The sequence below is a fragment of the Tachypleus tridentatus genome, chromosome 6 (genome assembly GCF_004210375.1).
Source record: "Tachypleus tridentatus isolate NWPU-2018 chromosome 6, ASM421037v1, whole genome shotgun sequence".
NCBI classification, from domain to species: Eukaryota; Metazoa; Arthropoda; class Merostomata; order Xiphosura; family Limulidae; genus Tachypleus; species Tachypleus tridentatus.
Genome location: NC_134830.1, coordinates 166,116,618 through 166,131,506, shown reverse-complemented (window position 1 = coordinate 166,131,506; position 14,889 = coordinate 166,116,618).

The window sequence follows — 14,889 nt, the reverse complement described above, 5'->3', positions numbered from 1 at the left end:
TTAGAAAATTTTTTTTTTATTTAACACATAGATGTTAGGAAGGTGATAAAGTACCCGTATTTTTGTATAAGTACATACACACACACGTGTATATACACATTTTTAATGTTTTAGATGCCAGAGCTAATTTTAAGCCTTTTGTTTCATTTATGGAAGTCTCACGCACAATTATTCGAGGTCTACTTGCGTTAGCCATTCCTAATTTTGAAATTTAGTTCGTTTCTTTAAGAGCAAAGCCACACTGAGCTATCTGCTGTGCTCACTGTGTGGAATCGAACCACGTATCTTAGTGGTGTAAGTCCGTAAACCCTGGCGCTGTTCCACTGGAAAATATGAACTAATAGGTTAGAGTAAAGGAAGCTAGTGTACATCAGTCACTGACACATTACAATACCTTCGCAGGTAAAATGGTATGTATGTTCAGCAACGAATTTTGTTCTAGTAGCTTGAAAGTTAAGCACTCTAATAACCACGTCGTTTTAGGACGGTTTCGAACTTGAATAACATACATATGATTTGAAGTAGTGTAAGAGAGTCAGCTGTGTAGGAGATAAGATAGTTAAAGTCCACTGTATGAAATTTTAGAACTGTATAAGGTATCAAAAGTCCTCATACATATTGAAAAATAAATATCCTACACAATTTGATATCCATTTATAATTTGAGGAAAATCGAAACTATTACAATTTAACAACAAATCCCAAAAGATACATGTTCTTTTGAAAAGTTAGGTGAGTAGAAAACTTGTATTAAAGACAAGAAAAGAGCATTAAAGTAACTTGCTTCATTGGTTTCCTTTATAAAGCTTATCAAAATTCCCCAATGATTAGCTGTATTTATTCTTTATTTTTATTGAAACTTATATTCTACAAATACGCTTTTAGGGCCACAAACATATCTGGGCTTTTATTTTATTTTTCAATAATTTATTATAGGTTTCTGTGAGCTCACTGATAAAATGAAGTCTCACACAGGAATAGAAGTTCAGTAATATACCTTAGGAGTAATGCAATAGATAGATGGTAACATTTCCTGTGAGAACGTACTTTGAAAGTAACATTTATTTCAGGATCAGTAATTCACCAGGAGTACTATTGCTTATTATAAGTTATCTTAGACGAGTTTCCAATTTATTATGTTACGCATTGCGATTTCAAATAGCCTAAATTTTTTATTTAAACTTAGAAGTTATTTGAATGTAGTTGTGTATTAACTTTACGATATTTGCCAAAAAGATTGATACACAATTTTCTTTTTTAGCACAAATATATTTTAATATACAAACAATAATATAATTTATAATAGTTATTATTATTAATAGTTCTTACAAATAACGATTTTTATGTAAAAGTTTTACAACAGTACAAACAATACTGTGTCTTCTATATGGCTGGAAATTGAATATTTTATCGACGGTTCGCGATGAACGAATTAATTTTGTGTTAATACACATGTACGCCTCACTCGACGGGAGGACAGCTAGCTTCTTCACACGTGAATTTTTCCCGAAAAATTATCTGATTCCGTCGTAAAAATATTTAACTGGATCTTCACTCAACTTGGTATTAAGATTCATCAGGTTCATGCGGGAGCGGATACACATTTTTAGTTTTGTGGTTTGAGAGGGGCGTGGGTGGTATTTCTATGGGCGTTTCTACTTGTTTTTCGTGTGTGTTTTTATAATTGCATATAAGAGCATCAAATTTCCGTATCCTTGGATAACCTTTCATTAACCTTTAAACAGTGGGAATATTGTAGGTAGCAGTAATAATTGATGATAGCTGCCGTTTAAGGGTTAATCTTGAATTTACATAACTTCTGTCCAGAGTACTTGTACTCCAGTTAGTATAACAATAAGTTTACAGTCGCAACTGAATGGAACGCTATAGAACTTATTAGAACTATGGAACTTATTTCTTTTTGATAATAGTATTTGAAAAAAACCTCTTTCCAAACTTGAATAAAAGTCTTGTGTTAAACGTTCGTTCAAACCGTAATCTAGGTACAGAAACGGAACTGTTGGTTTCCTTTAGACTCACGTAGAGTGATAGTTCTCGTATCGATGTATCAAAACAAAAGTATTAAGTAAGATACGATAGTGTTTGGCTGAAACTTAATATATTTATTTTGGGAAAAAATAATTACTAGAGAGAAATGTTAATTTTGATTTGTTTTTTTTTTTGTGGTCAGAAAGCAAAAAGAATCATCTATATTACGTTTCATGGTTCGTGGTTTTAGTTTCGCAATTTGTATGGTTTGTGGTTCATATTCAGTCATATGAAAGTCACTGATGGACAGTGAGAGTTGGAAACTCGTAGAGGCAAGGCCTATAGGCTGTTAATGAAAGGAGATACGTAGTTGAAAACAGGTCATGTTACAACAGTAAATTATAGGTTTCATAATGGAGTCTAGTGTGAAGTTGGATCGCGGGTTCAAATTGGGGTCTGTTTGTAATTTGTGTCTTATAATCGTCAGAGAATTAGGAAGGTCGAAATTAGGAAGGATATCTGAGGATATACAGTGAACCCCTGTAAAGCAGCCACCTTCGGGACTGAGACAAACTGGCCTGATTAGAGGGGTTCCACTGTATATAATTAGGGATTATGTAAACAAAAAAACGGACTGTGATTGAATGACCGCTTTCAAGGGGTGACCGAATCTGAGGGGTGGCCGCTTAGAGGAGTTCCACTGTATCTAAACATTGAGAGAGATGTTGTTGAGCTTATTACTTGATAACTGCTTGACTTTCTGAATACAATGATAATAGAAAAAGGAATAATCCATGATATTTGGTAACAAGGAGAGCCCATAACGCGTACAGTTGGTCTTAGTGTAATATCAGATTTACTTACTCTGGGTGAACAAAAAAAAAACTAATTCATTTACTGAATAAAGCTTAAAATTATGTGTATTAATCTTGGAAGATTTGATCATCTATTATTTTTCTAAGTTGTCAAGGGAATCTTATTTTTTAATCTCTTGTATTTTCCTGCTTCTAGTAGAATTGTAATTTTTGTTATTGGATTTCACACGAAGCAATGAGGCCCGGCATGACCAGGTGGTGTAGGCACTCGAATCGTAATCTAAGGTTCGCGGGTTCGAATCCAAGTCACACCAAACATGCTTGCCCTTTCAGCCGTTGGGGCGTTAAAATGTGACGGTCAATCCCACTGTTCGTTGGTAAAAGAGTAGGCCAAGAGTTGGCGGTGGGTGGTGTTGACTAGGTGTCTTTCTTCTAGTCTTACACTGCTAAATTAGGGCAGCTAGCGCAGATAGCCTTCGTGTAGCATTGTGCGAAATTCAAAAACAAATAAACAAAGCAGTAGTACCCTTTAATTGCTTTAATTTTGGGTTATTTGTTTCAGAGTTTTCTATAGCCGTTCTTTCTTTCCTTATGATGTTTTGTTTCTGAATATTTTAAGTTTTAAAACAGTACAGGCCAAAGGTTTTAAATCTTCAATTTTATTTGAGAAGGGTTTCAGGAAGATATTTATTTTTGTGGGTGCGACAAAATCAAGTGAAAGTTATACTGTGTTATTAAAAAAATCACAATGTCGTCTTTTAAATTCGCAACAATTTGCCATTACATTCTACTAAAATTTGACCTAAAATTCCACATATCATCAAATAAAATGTATTATCCACATAAAATAACTGTATTCATTAGTTGTTCCTACGTCAGTGGAATGCTTTATTTGATTTCTATAAAAATCACTTTTCAATGTATTGTATTTTTTGTATTTAGTGAATTTCACCTGTAAAGTGACAAACCATGATATACGTCCACATACTTCACTGTTGTGAAATGTACAGTGGCTTACGTAAGTTGAAAACCTGTTTGTTTGTTTTGGACTTCATGCACAGCCACACGAGGACTGTCTATGTTAGCTGACCCTAATTTTGCAGTGTAAGACTAAAGAAAAGGCAGCTGGTCATCATCACCTACCGCCAACTCTTAGGCTATTCTTTTACAAATAAATAGTGGGATTGATCGTAACTATAACACCCCAACGGTTGAAAGGGCGATCATGTTCGGTGTGATGGGGACTTTAAACTGCTATTCCAGATAACGAGTCGAACGCTTTAACCACTTGGCCATGCTGGGCCCTGCCAAACTGAACTGAACAATATTTGAGTGATTTATGAAAAAAAATATTAGCCAAACAACCTAAGCGACAACATTGTATATCTAATCTGTCTGTACAAGTGCCCTAACCACCTGACCATGCATAGCAGTTTTTGCTTCAAACCAGCGTTTCCTAAAGTATATTCTGCGACCTGTTACCGATTTGTGAAAAAAATGCCGGTCCGCAGAAAACCAAAATAGTTAAATTACATCAATCTTAACCCTTTCACTACCAACCACTATCTTTAAACTATCTCCAAGCATTTGTTGTATATTAAAGGAAAATGTAATGAAACTAGTTTGTATAATTGTTTTAATAACAAAAAATATTTTCAAATACATTATAATTTAAATTGTCATTTCATCTAACTTGAAGTTTTCAGTATTTTAACTAAGCTAACATAATAGGAAGGGAAATTTAAAGTTTGTACTTAAATTTGCAAAAGTATCGAATTCACAAGTAAACGTCAATACCTTCAGTCCCTCGTGAATTAAAGTTAGTGCAAGTTAGAGAACCTAATGTTAAGTTTTATAGTGTTGATAACTTTGTTAGTATCGCCCTCTGTTGAGTCCTAGCTGATCTTCTCCGTCTGCAGATAAGATCAAAAAAATGATTTTGGCACACATAAAAGGACTATTTGTTCATTCAAGTTAATCGGGTCTTCGACACCAAATATTTGAGAACTGTATTCCAAATGTGTTAAATTTGTTTACTCTGCTAATGGATATTGACAAGCATGCGAGACCCGAGTCTTGCTTCTGGTAGCGCCAGGTGGCAGCAAACAAGTTCCTGGTTGCCGGTGCTAGAAGTGTCAATTTGTTCTGAGAAAAGAGATAATTGTTTGTAACTTGGTTTGTACGAACTAATTTCTATTTAAGTTGTTCATTTTTAAGAAAATCTCTCTTCTATATGGATAGATGGTTGAAGAATCATGCATCACACAAGAATATCTCAAGTTTTAGTGAAACTGAGGTTAGTGAAAATAATATGTCTAATTATAAATGTTCAAGTGACGAACAGCTTGGTTGCAAATAAAAAAACAAAGATCAATGGGACTCAACAATATTGTGATGAATATTTGAAGTATGGTTTTATAAGTGGCGGTAGCAATGATGACTTGCCACTATGTGTTCTTTGTTGTTTAAAATTATCAAATGAGAGCATGAAACCATCGAAACTTAAACACCACTTGGATACCATACATCCAAAATACTCAAATAAGCCAATTTTTTTTCATAAATAAAAAAAATGAAATTTTTTCACAAACGTTCTCCACGAGATCTTCCAAGACTTGATTATGACCTCACATGAAACTTCAAAACTAATAACCAAGACAGGTTATCCACATACTATTGGTAAAAAAAGTAATATTTCCTGCAGTAAGAATAATTGCATCTCGTGCTTATAGAAAAACAACAAGAAAAACACTTGAATTTACTGTCTCTATCTAATAATACAGTGAAGGCAGAATTGTGGATATTGAGGAAAACCTTATATGTCGAGTTCACTGTAGTGAGTTTTTTCCATTACAAGTGGATTAAATCACAGACGTAGCAGATAATGTCAGTTTAATGTGCTTTGTAAGACATGATTGTAAGAATATAAAAGATTATACATTGTTCTGTAAATCACTTCTAATAATAACAACGGCTGACGAAATGTTAAATTTAATCAACACTTTTATAATTCAGATTGGAATTCAAAAAAAATGTTTTGGATTGAGTACCGATGGTACTCGCTCAGTGAGTGAATGGGTGGATCGTAGCATTCACAGAGAGACGTTAGCTGTGAAGAAAATACCACCACTTTTCAATTCAACTGTGCAAACATGTGTTAAATTTATAAACTATATAAATTCTAGATCGTTGAATTCCAGAATCTTTACTGGTTGTTCAAAGAATTAGGAAGTGAACACAAGTATTACAATGTGAAGTTTAGTGGTCATCAAAGGAAATATATGAAAAAGACTCATCAAAATGAAAACTGAAGTTATTGTGTTTTTGGAGCAACTTTCCTCATCAGCAAAGGATTCAATATTAAAAGGTAGAGACAAATTTCATAATTTGCATTGGTTAATTAAGATGACCTATTTTTGTGACATTTTCGGCTTCTTAAATGCGTTAAATCTAAATTTACAAGGTACTAACATAAATATTTTAAAATCCAGGAAACGATAGAAGCAGCTATAAAAATTAGCTTGTGGATACACGAGTTGAGAAGAGTAATTTTAAGTTTTTGTCTGCATCAATAGAATTACAAAACCAAGATGAAGAAGATAATATTCCAAATCAGATTTTCTCATCAATCAAAGAGCATCTTTTGGGGCTAAAATCATGCTTGAAGGAATATTTCCCTTCAATATACAGCAGTAAAATATGGATCAGAAAAAACCTTTTACTGTTGATACGGAAAACGAGGAAGAATTATAACTTAGTGAATGAGATTATATTATTGAACTGCCCTTTGACACTGCACTTAAAGACTGTTTTAGTTAAGTCGTGTTAATTAACTTTTGGCTGAGCTATCGAGCTGAGTGTTCAAGTTGATCAGAAAAAGCAATGAGATTTCTTATGCCCTTCGTCACAACTTGTAATTGTGAATCAGGCTTCTCAATGGACTTGTAATTGTGAATTAGGTTTCTCAATGGACTTGTAATTGTGAATCAGGCTTCGCAACGTTGTTCTTTTTAAACAACAAGTACAGGAACAGATCAGATGTCGAGCCAGATTTGAGGATCAAACTAACTTCTTTTCCTCTTGATTTGAAGTTGCTGTATGATGAAAACAGCATCATCCTACTCATTGGGTAAGTTATTTCTTAAAAGAGCATTAATTAATATACAGTTAATATAAAGATTAAACAATAATTAAGTACAATTCATTTTATTTATTTTTACAGAGTAATACTACACAACACCTGTATATTTTATAATCAATGATGTATTGATAGAAATATTGCTTCCAGCTTGATACTAAAACTTAACTATGTCTTAGCGGCTTGTCTAATTAGGTATTTGAGAAGGTCGGTCCTCTTACGAATTACAAAAATAAACTGGTTCTTAGATGGGAAAGTTTGGGAAACGGTACTTTAGACCGTTGTTAAACATTAATCAGTATCGAAAGGGTTAATTCTTAGACGTAAAGTACTTCATCACGTTCTTTAGTTCAATGGCCTTCAAACCTGGTATTCTGGAATCAAAATTGTTTTACATGTTCAAATCAACAACCACTATGTGGCAAACAAATATACTTGTTAAAATATGTAAAACAAAAAAAAAAACGCTCAGTTTAAATAGGAAAAAAGGGTTAGAGCATCATAAACTCTTATTTAAAAGTTTATATAGCTATCTAAACATCACACGACCATCTTCTCGAGTCAAATACAGTACTGTGTTAATGAAGAAAATCTGGGCCTGGCATGGCCAAGCGCGTTAGGGCGTGCGGCTCGTAATCTGAGGGTCGCGAGTTCGCAACTCCGTCGCGCCAAACATACTCGCCCTTTGAGCCGTGAGGGCGTTATAATGTGACTGTTAATCTCATTATTCGTTGGTAAAAGAGTAGCCCAAGAGTTGACGGTGGGTGGTAATGACTAGCTGCCTTCCCTCTAGTCTTACACTGCTAAATTAGGGACGGCTAGTGCAAATAGCCCTCGTGTAGTTTTGTGCGAAATTCAAAAAACAAAACAAATAAGAAAATCTGAATAAAAATCACGAGAGATACGTACTGTGCTATTAACATATCCCTTTAATGCATGACCGAATCATCGAGCGGCAGGCAAATACAATACAAAAAGCAAAACCTAAAGCATTGAAAAATATTTGAATTTAAATAAAATTAAATTTGTAAGTAACATTTGATCATTTTATCGCCCCCCGCTAGTAGAGCGGTAAGTCTACGGATTTACAACGCTAAAATCAAGGGTTTGATTCCCCTCGATAAGCTCATCAGATAGCCCGATGTGGTTTTGCTATAAAAATGCACACACACACACACACACACACAGTATGTGTACTTTAAATAACAGCACTGTCGTAATAACGCAGAAATTACCTGGTTGTTTTTTCCTATAAATATAACAGTTGAAAATTTGGCAACGTATTCGTAAGCCATTTAAAAAAACAACAACATATAAATATATTTCATTTTAAACAAAAACATTCCTCTAAAATAGATATTAATTCTTCTTTATTATCATCCTTATTGTATTATTAATAATAATAATTGTGTTTTGAATTTCACGCAAATCTTCACGAGGGCTATCTGCCCTAATTTAGCAATGTGAGACTAGAGGGAAGGCAGCTAGTCATCACAACCCACCGCCAACTCTTGGGCTACTCTTTTACCAACGAATAGTGAGATTGATCGTTTCATTATAACGCCCCAACAGCTGAAAGGGCAAGCATGTTTGGTGTGACGGGGATTTGAACTCGCGACCCTCGGGTTACGAGTCGAACGCATTAACTACCTGGGTTGAGGGTTTAAGAACCGTTAAGATAGGGTTATTAGTTCTCTTTAAGGTCATTTTGTAAATAATAAGATGAAGGTTGAGGGGTATTAAGGTAGAATTTTGTAAATGATACAGTGGAAGTTGAGGGTTATTAAGGTTTTGTAAATAATAGAGTAGAGGCTGAGGGTTATTAAGGTAGGGTTTTGCAAATAATAGGGTAGATGTTGAGGCACTACATTGTGGAATTTTTAGGGTGTTTTTATTTTTACATTTAAGCTCGTATCTGAGTAATAAGAGTAAGTTCCTTCCCACTACTGACTACAAACATCGAAAGAGTTGAGATGTTGTGGGTAGAAGCACTAGCTTATTGTTAAAATCTGCTGGTTAATTTGACTATAGAATTTAGATTTTGTTTTATAGATGGATATTCACAACACATTTAGGTGCTATGACCACAGACATAAGACGTTATGATTTCATCTTGACAACTGGAATTCATAATACAAACATGTTCGTTGGTAAAAGAGTAGCCCAAGAGTTGGCGGTGGGTGGTTATGACTAGCTGCCTTCCCTCTAGTCTTACAACTGCTAAATTAGGGACAGCTCGCGCAGATAGCCCTCGAGTAGCTTTGTGCGAAATTCAAAACAAACATAATGCAAAATAATTGTTTAATGTATGTTCTATTGTAATATTTGTTCTATATTAAGTTTATTATATTTTTATAGTGCTGATTTAATCGCTTACAGACAGTGTAACTGATAGTGTTAAAGCTTTATATATATATATTGATATGTAAAATTTTCCACCATGTCAGCTCCATTGTTAAAGTCAGTAAACTAACTTTTCGTCTTACCCTCAATGAGATCTATTATACCTCACCAACAATTTAGAGTAGTCTTTTTGTTGACAAATTATTTTTTCGAACAGTTTCAAAGTTAATCCAGTGGCTATTGTGGTGTTTTAAAAAAATGGTTTCATACATTTAAAAAAAACTTTCGGATAATTTCAGTAAAATTAAAGTTTTTATGTCTAACTTTCTTGTATTTTTACGACATTTTAATGTTTTTAACCTTAAAATACATTTTTTAAATTCAAAAATAACTGTTAATTGTATGTATTTTTTTCCAGATGTCTTTACAGTGTGATCTGTACAAAACTAAGACTTATAAGTGAAGCAAACGTTCTTCGATATCTTTAAGTTACGTGCTGGATATGTTGTTCACGTGTGTTTTCTGGACACTGATGACGCTTATGTGGTTTATGATTAAGAGGATCCATTTAGTCCTGTTGTTTGATTTTGATATTAGTAATCAGATTATAATAACTACCTGTGGAAGATGTAAAGATTTTAAAGGCACCATTAGGCTTAAATGGAAAAGAAAGATTCTAGTAAAGGGTTCCTACGATGATTTTGGTCCATTTTTCTTCTTCATTCTCTACAGTAGTGTTGTGGTAAATAAAATCGTATAGAAAGTGTCTTGTAAAGTCATGGTTCCACAAGTTTTTTTCTGTTAACAAACAAGCTGAACAATAAAACATTTCAATAATTCACAAACAACAAGAAAAAAAAAGAAATTAATTATATTTACTGTCAACCAAATAGTTTATCAATTTTCTTCTATAAACAAATTAATGTTTCATCACGATTTAAGCTACATTAAGCTCATTAAAATTTCTGCTGACCAATCACGTTTCACTAATTAAACATATTTAACTATTTTTTTCTACTTACAAAGTGGATCACACAACATTTTCTAACAAAATCAACTGAATTGCTTGTCTATTAACTAGTCAGTTACGATAAGTATTAAATAACACAAGTTTTGTTTCCTTCTCAGAACCACGACGCAACAACCGACAACAAAAATGTAACAATAAGGTCAGCATTTCCTTAATTATGACACAAGACAGAGTGCCTGTAACGTCGATGATCGAATGACCACAGGTGGGCATCGTGTTTTTGTGTAGCAAAGTCACAACGTAGTATCAATCAGTTGGGTCCACAGAGGGTAATCGAGCCCCTGATTTTAGGGTTATAGATTTGTAAACTTAACACTGTCCTACTGGTAACACCTTACAGATGCGGAGACTATATTAATTTCGGGGGGAGGGGAGGTACGAGGGAGTTAACACATTATTTTAATTACATATGACTCTTTTTAAAACTAATTCTGTTATATTCTTACTACGACCTCTTGGAATTTAAGAGGTCGCGTTCTTTGGCTGATAACTTGTTTCTACTCTCACCAAAACTGTCTCATATTTAAAAAGTAAATTGACTAAAATAAGAACTAGTTACAGAGATGCCAACCATTACGATTTGAACGTAATCATTACGATTTTGATGTATACGTTACGACTATACGCTCATACAGACAAATATTACGACTTGTTGCAACTTCCAAATTATTATATATTATATAGGCCTATACAATAAAGTGATAAATTGTTCCCCCAGGGCTCGAAATGGGTGAAAAGAAAATTTCTAGTGAGATACAAATAAATTTTGATAATAAATAAAAGACATAGTCTAAATGGCTACTTGTCATAATCATGTTTGTGCTTGAAATAATAAAAAATATTTGTATCTCCGACGTCTACCAATAGTTTAAATGCGGTGCTTCTTCATAATGGGTACGTGGGGGAATTCATAGTTACGTCATCAGTGCTTGTCAGCCAATCAGCGCTCGAGTAGATGGGTATTTCTCTGTTTCTAAGCGGCATAGAAACACCAACGCGATCGTTCACAAGTTGGAAAAAAAAGAGGTTTCGTTCACCAGATTGTCTTGTTTCTGGCAAATCTAAAAGGACTAAAACTGTGAGTCAAAAATTTAGGAAAGAGTATAGTGAAAAATATCCGGTCATTGCATCAAAAGTCAGTGACAGTCATGCGTTTTGTACAGTTTGTCACATCGATTTTTCTATGGCGCATGGCAGGATAAACGATTGTTCCAGACATACAAAATCTCACCAACAAAAGGCTGAGGCGAAGACAAAAACGATGCAGATAACGATATTTATGAGTAAGAATTCAGAATATGAAACCATAAATGCAGAAGTGATGTTCACGCAATTCGTCATTGCTCATAATTTACCCCTAGCTATAGCCGATCATGTAGAACATCTCTTCAGAAAAATGTTCCCAGACTCTGATATAGCGAAAAAATATGGCTGTGCTAGAACCAAAACTACAGCCATTGCACAAATGTTGGGTTGTGAAGATGACAAAAGGATTTCAAGCATACTTACTAACAGTGTTTACAGTTTTATCCACAGATGGATCCACAGACATGGATGACTCAAAACTGTATTCAATGGTTGTAAGATGTCTTGACCCTTTGCTTGGAAAAATTGTTTGTTCTCTTTTGACAATGGTGTAATGGAAAGAAGCTTCAACGGGAGAGAATATTTTCAAGCTTTTGGACCACAAACTGACAAAGAGGAAAATTTCATGGGAAAACTGTCTGAGTTTTTTTCAGACAATGCTTCAGTTATGTCTGGTATAGGTAAAGGTGTGATGGGACACATCTCAAGACGACAGCCTAGCATTTACTTCATGGGCTGTGCCTGTTACCTAATGAATATTGCTGCCCAGAAAGCTTCCAGGGAACTGCCTTGCCCAGTTTCTGATATATTGATAGATATATACTATTTTCTGGATAAAAGTGCTAGCAGAAAACAACACATCAAGGAGTTTCAAGGATTGTATGACAAAGAAACAAGAAAAATTCTACAATTTATTAACACAAGATGGCTATAACTTGGGGTGTGCCTTAACAGAATATTGGACGTGTGGAAGCCATTAAATAAGTATTTTTATTGTGAAAAGAAAAACCTAGATTCAATAGGATCTAAACGTGCAGCTTAGTCAGGCAGCAAGACATTAACAGTCAGGATATCCTCTCAGCCACACAGGGACACAGTCAAGACGTCATCTCAGCCACACAAGGACACAAGACAACAGTCTCCAAAAGCAGACAAAGAAACATTTGATATAACTTAATATATGTTTAGGCAGTATGACCTTGAACTAAAGAAGAAACAATCAATAAAAAAAGAAAAGAAAACGAAAGCTAGCAAGGAAGTAACCAAAAAAAGTTATGCGCAGAGCAAGTTAGATAAGTTAACAGTTTTATTGGACAACAAAATGAGCGTGTTATTTTGTCTTTTTCTTCAGTCTGCAATTCCTCTATTTGAGCAAGCCAATTTGATATTGCAAAGAGAAGAACCTTGCATACACATTATGCATAGAACTCTGATTACACAAGTTAAAACATACTTGTCAGATACATCAACCCAGAATATCTTGAAGGCAACATCACTGAACTTGACTACAACAATGAATCCTTACACTTACACTGCCTCTGATGAGGCAGTTTCTATTGGAAATGCTGCCAAGGAATACATTGTTAAATATGAAAAGGACCCGGATCTGATCAGCTTCTACACCAGGGTCAAGAAACACTATATTGCAGCTACAAATTACATGATGAAAGATTTCCCTTTAAATGATGAACTTCTGATTCACGCATAGGTTTCTGATCCAAAACTGAAATTCAGTAAAGATTTCTCTTCTCTACGCTTTTTCACAGACAGGTATCCTGTCCTTGTCAATACACATGAGCACGACACTATTGACAAGTTGGAAGGGCAATATTTGAACTATCAAACTGATACTTTCTCAGAAACTGTCATTCAGTTGAATGTTGACAAGTTTTGGGTTCAGCTGTCTGCATTTAAAGATGGAAATGACAACCAGAAGTATGACATTCTGTGTAGAGTTATGCTTGGAATTTTACAACCTTCCATTCTAATGCTGACAGTGAAAGGATATTTAGTTTAGAGGCTAAAAACAAAAGCAAGTTCAGACCAAAATCGAGTACCTCAGTTTTGAGCAGTATTATACCACACAAGATGTGTATGCAGTCAAATGGACAATGTTGTTATAACTCCCAACCATCCAGAGACATTCTCATGAAAGCAAAGGCTGCAACAGCCGCAAAACTATTACAATAAGTGTCATAAACATGATATAAACTAGTCCTTACACAAAGGCTTTTTCTGCTTACTGTTTGTGCATGTTCAATGTTGTTTTACCAGTATGTTTGTTACTCTGAACTAAATGAAAGACATAATTTCAAAAGAATTTTTTTATAATTTATTTATTAAATACACAAAACACAGTCATAAATGAGTTATCTATAGCAGTAATAAATAATAATAGTTATAATAATAATATAATAACAAACAGCTTAGAGACATTGGTCAGGCCTAGTAGCCGCAAATGATAAAGGGCTCTGTCTACAATCATTACGCTCAGTCATTTAAAATAGTTGACATCTCTGTAATTAAATCATAATAATTTTACCCTTTATTAGTTAAACTATACATTTTTGTCTAAAATGAAAATATTTCAAAATAATTAACCTTAAGTAGTTTTTAATCGTTGCATTCACCTCATCATTAGCAACTTGCAAGTTTTCAGAGATTACTATCGGGTTTCCAAAATATTTTTAACAACGCATAATATACTTTACTACGACTTAAAAGGTAAGTGATTAAACAGACAAAAATAACACCAAAAAACTACATATTTCGATACATTCCAGGATATCCACATATGAACTCTTTTAGGGTCTTGAATTCACACACTTATTCACAAATATATTTTTTTAGATCGAAAGCAAATTGTGTCCAATAATATATAACGTACAAGGATGTAACATTTTTAAATGATAAAATACGCCTTTCAATACATTTCAATTGTATGAATTATAATTACTAGAACATATTGTCTAAGCTAAAAAGTAACGACTTAGGGTTTAAACTTAATATTTTCTTTTTTTATAGGAATAACGAATTTCTTGACAAATATACATGTTGAGCTGACGAAAGGGTTGTGTACATATTGTAATTATACTGACAATAGCTGTGTTTTGCATTGTAATAAATTCCACAAGATTTTATAATATTATATGAACATCTAGAAGTTTTGCACAATTTTACAAGCAGTAAAGGTAAGAATTTCAGAAATGTAGAGATAGGTAAAATCGTTATAAGAGAAAAACACTGTCGGTCAGTAGTTTGATTAAGCTGCCTTCGCACGTTTTTCTTGTACTAAACAAATGAATATTTAAGAATGTTATAGATTATGATAAAAATGGATGTTTAGTTTCTTCTTTATAGAAGCGTATGATATTAGATCAAGAATTAGACAACGATATAAGTGTAGTTTGTCACTAACATCTCACTACAATTTAACACTACGTCATCAAATAGAGAAATCTGACGAAATGGACATCAATTTCATTTAAC